We start from the raw sequence: 4,652 nt of genomic DNA, 5'->3' as shown, positions 1-4,652 counted from the left end.
GTTCATCCAGCTCTACACCTTGCTATTTCACAGTCTTGAGCTCCACAGGATTCTCTTCCCACGTCCTGATGAGGAGACAGCACATATCGGAGATTAAACTCTTGCTGGGCATGGATTTATCTGATCTAGAACTCTCAGCTCTTAACCAAAAAGGCAGTCAAAGATTTTTTTGGATAACATCCAGGTTGTCCAACCTGTTAGGATGGGTCAGAAAAGGAGATGGAGCGCAAACTACTTCGATAGCAAAGTCAACCCCTGTGAATTTAAAATAGGGCAACAGGTTCCAGCCAGGAACATTCCCGTCCTCCAGGTACTCAAGATCTCACTCAGTGGTGGATGAAGCAAGCTCCCAGTTTACAAAGTGCCAATAAGCTCTGGGAAGATCAGATGGCACCACATAAACCCGAAGAAAGCATACGGCTCCCCAAAAACCATCGTTTTCTTGTGTCTTGGGAAGCATTTGAGTCACCAACCACACACCACAGCCCCTCACAGCTAACTCCGTACCCATAGGTCCAGGAATTGGTTACCAAAAGCCAACCTCTAGCCCAACAGTAAGGAAACAAATAGTGGTCTGACCACATCTGATGGAATTTAATTTGCACCAGAACCCACATAGGCATCTGGTCTAGTACTCCAATGAGGAGGCCATGGGAGAATCAGTCGCCCGCAGACATTACCTGCCCACTTAGAGTTACTACTCCACCATCGGAATCATGCATGTACCACTGCCTCCACCCATTTGCTAAATGTGTCAACAATAACCAGGATATATTAGTTCCAAACAGTCAACCCCACCATCATATTCCTGATGCAGCTTAGTTTCTCTTTCATTTTCTTCCAGGTGGTCTATTTTCACAATCTGACAATACTCTATAAAGCCCGGTGCGTGACTGCATGTATGCTCGTACCTTAAAATTTGGGCTACATTCAGGCCCAAATTCATAACCGAGAAAATGTCAACAATTGGTTATAGAAGAGAATTGAGGAAGGGAGGGCATCTGGGAGCATTAGATATTGAACGGGGATACTAACAGATGCCATTTTTATCTTGGGTAACCAAGCACTTCCAAAGTTTGTCTCACCAGTAAAGTACCCGAGTGAAACAGTTTATGTAGTAGCTGGTTGATGCATCCGGCATGGGCAACAGGGGTAAGTTTCTTCTCTCTTCTTTTTTCCATTCACTGGGCCAGCACTCATTCCCACTCTGCCATTGAACACACCTCTCACTGCAGCTCATGCACTACAGCTCTCACCATGTCTAGTCAATGGCACTCAACCACCTCATCTTCCCAAACTACTAATCCTTCCTACTCACTTACTGGGGACACCTCACCTCCTCTCCTGCTCCTGCAAAACCACTGACTGGTCTTCCTTCCACTTTCATCATGCTCTCTCCCTGCCTTTGTCTCATTGCAGGAAACGTTGGCCCCTCTCTCCTCCAGGCTGGGCATGTCTACACTGCATTCGGACTTCCAGTAATTCCTGAAACAGTTGCACTTGAGCTTCAGAATTGACTCAGGCTCAATCGCTCTACTGCAAGGATACGTATTCCCTGACTATGTTAGAACAAAGCTCCTGATTGGCCACAGGCAATTCCCTGGATTGGAATTGACAACCCCCTTGAATGACTGTGGTGATGCCCCCAAACTTACTGTAGTCCTGTCACCCCACTAAGGACTATTCCCTTTTGATTTACACACATGACTATTTGCTTGAAACACTTGCAGTGTGTTTGTCATATAAGCTGCTGACCCATGTTACAGGAATGACGATGATGAAATATGGTGTCACACAGTGAAATGTCCACTCCCTTGACTATTCAGTGTTCCCCATCATGAGAAACTGCCTGCCTTTCCTACTTTGCTAAACAAAAACAATGCAAGGTTCAGAGGCTGGCAACCTGTAACTGAGCAGTAAACACCTTCTGTGCTCAGAAAGCAATGTGACCCACACAGAGACTGGCAGCCGCTAAGTCAATGCTGAAGTCACTGAGTGTGCATTAAGAACGCAGTGTGATGTGGACTGAGGCTGGTAGCCTCTGAGTAGATGCAATGTGAGTGAGCACTAAGAAAGCAAAGCTAAGAGCCATAAGATGCAACCTGTGAAGATGCATGACATATGTGTGTGTTGCCATGTGCAAAGAAACTGGCAGAAACTTGTAAGCCCTAGGTGCCCCTGAGCTCCAAAGTGAAACACTGCGGTGGTGTGGGTGTTGATGATTGAGTTAGGCTGGTGATATACCGATACTGTCTAACGTCAATGAAGGCTGGAAAAGAATGATGTCCATGGAGCAGGCTAGGTTGGTTAATGGCCAGGACAAGAACTCAGTGAGTGCAGGCAGGTCCTGCTCTGATTTACCTGTCTGGAATTAGTTTTTCAGGAAAGGAGGGAAGAGCTGGAAGTTGTGCATAAATAAGGTGAGTTGGAGTTTTAATGACATACAACTGCATGGAATTAAGGTAGTCAGTGGTGAGATTCTGAAGTTGCCATTTAAGGTTTGAGGCAGAAAGTGCAAACATTTTTCTCAATGTCAAGACTCTGATTTTTCCATTCTCTACATATGTTCCCACCTTTCTTATATTTACTCAGACTACACCAAAGAGTAAAAAATTATACCCTTTATTTCTATGTCATTCAACTGATGGTACTTCAATGTAAAGCTACCTACTAAGGCTTGATATCAGGCAAGTAAAGACATTTGTTCCTGCTAATACAATGTAACTATCAGCACTCAGTGAGGGATCTGACCATATAGATTATGAAGCAACAGAAAAACTCATTGTAATTGATCTATCACTGAAATTGCTTCCAAAATGTGAAGTTGTGACTTTCTATGAGAGTGTTGAGTTATAAATCCAGATCTACAAAGTGTAATTGAACACAAACTTTATTGACTTAAATGTACCATGGCTCATTACTCCTCCCTAGTAGGGTCCCTGCGCAGCAATACTATTTATTCAGCATTGTAAGGACCTGGGGCTCTTGGCTCATCAGACGTTATTCTGTCTGCAACTGTGCAGAGTTGCTGTTTTAAATGTCAGCTTGGTTCATTTGGTGAATTTCCTCCCTCTGAGTGAATACTTGTGGATTAAAATGCCACTACAGCCTTCCGACCATAATCTATGCTGATAATTCAGCACAGCAATGAGTGAATGCTCCATTGGCAGAGATGCTGTTTTTCAGATATATTACATCAAAGGCCTGTCTATTTGCTCAGATGGACATAAAAAAAGCCATTGGCACTGTGGCAGGAGCCAATGAACCTCATTCAACCAAATGACAAAAGCGAAATGTCTCATCATTCATTTATCTGCTGTTTCTGAATCTTTGCTGTATGCAAATTGAATGTTGAATTTGCCTAATGACCAAGTGATTATAAATTAGTCTGAAACACAGTAAGAACTTACAAGTGGATACAATTGTTTTAAAAAATTATTAATTTGCAGGATGTCTGTGTTCACTGCACATCCTTATTTGCCTTTGAAAGGTAGTGGTGAGCTAACAGGTCCACAGCAGACATCATCTCCCTGGCCCTACACTCATTCCTGGAACATCTAGATAACAAAGATACCTACGCAAGGCTCCTACTTATTCACTACAGTTCCACCTTCAACACCATAATTCCAAACAAACTCATCTCTAACCTCCAAGACCTAGGTCTTGGCTCCCCCTTCTCTAACTGGATCCTCAATTTCCTGACCTGTAGACCACAATCAGTAAGAATAGGTGACAACACCTCCTCCACCATAATCCTCAACACTGGTGCCCCGCCTAGGCTGTGTACTCAGGTCCCTACTACTTATACACTGATGACTGGGTGGCCAAATTCTGCTCCAACTCTATTTATACATTTACTGATGACAGCACTATTGTCGGTCGGATCTCAAACAATGATGAGACAGAACAAAGGAGCGAGATTGAGTGCTTAGCGGCATAGTGAGAAGACCACAATCTCTTCATCAATGTAAGCAAAACAAAAGAGCTGATCATTAACTTCAGGAAGAGGACCAGAGGGCACGCCCCTGTTTGCATCAATGGTACTGAGATGCAGATGGTTGAGACTGTCCATTTCCTGGGAATGATGATCACCAATAACCTGTCCTGGTCCACCCACACCGATGTGATAGTCAAGAAAGCACAACAACATCTCTACTTTCTTAGGAGGCTTAGGAAATTCGACATGTCTGCAAGGACACAGCAATTTTTACAGATGCACCATAGAAACATCCTTTCCGGATGCATCACAGCATGGTACAGCAACTGCTCCTCTCAAGACCACAAGAAACTACAGAGAGTTGTGAACACAGCCCAGTCCATCACAAAAACCAGCCTTCCATCCATTTATTCCATCTATACTTCTCGCTGCCTCAGGAAAGCAACCAACATAATCAAAGACCCCTCCCAGCCCAGTTACACTATCTTCCACCCTCTTCCTTCTGGCAGAAGACATAAATTTTGAAAACACATACATACAGATTCAAGAGCAGCTTCTTCCGCCCTGTTATCAAACATTTCAACAGGACCCTCTCAAATGTTAATGTTGATCTCTCTTTCTCTGCACCTTCTCAGCAGCTGTAACACTATATTCTACATTCTGTTCTCTTTCTCTGCACCTTCTCAGCAGCTGTAACACTATATTCTACACTCTG

The sequence above is a fragment of the Rhincodon typus genome, chromosome 24, assembly GCF_021869965.1.
Source record: "Rhincodon typus isolate 14 chromosome 24, sRhiTyp1.1, whole genome shotgun sequence".
Classification (NCBI taxonomy): domain Eukaryota; kingdom Metazoa; phylum Chordata; class Chondrichthyes; order Orectolobiformes; family Rhincodontidae; genus Rhincodon; species Rhincodon typus.
The sequence above is the reverse complement of the archived record's forward strand: the minus strand, read 5'-3'. Positions refer to the sequence as shown.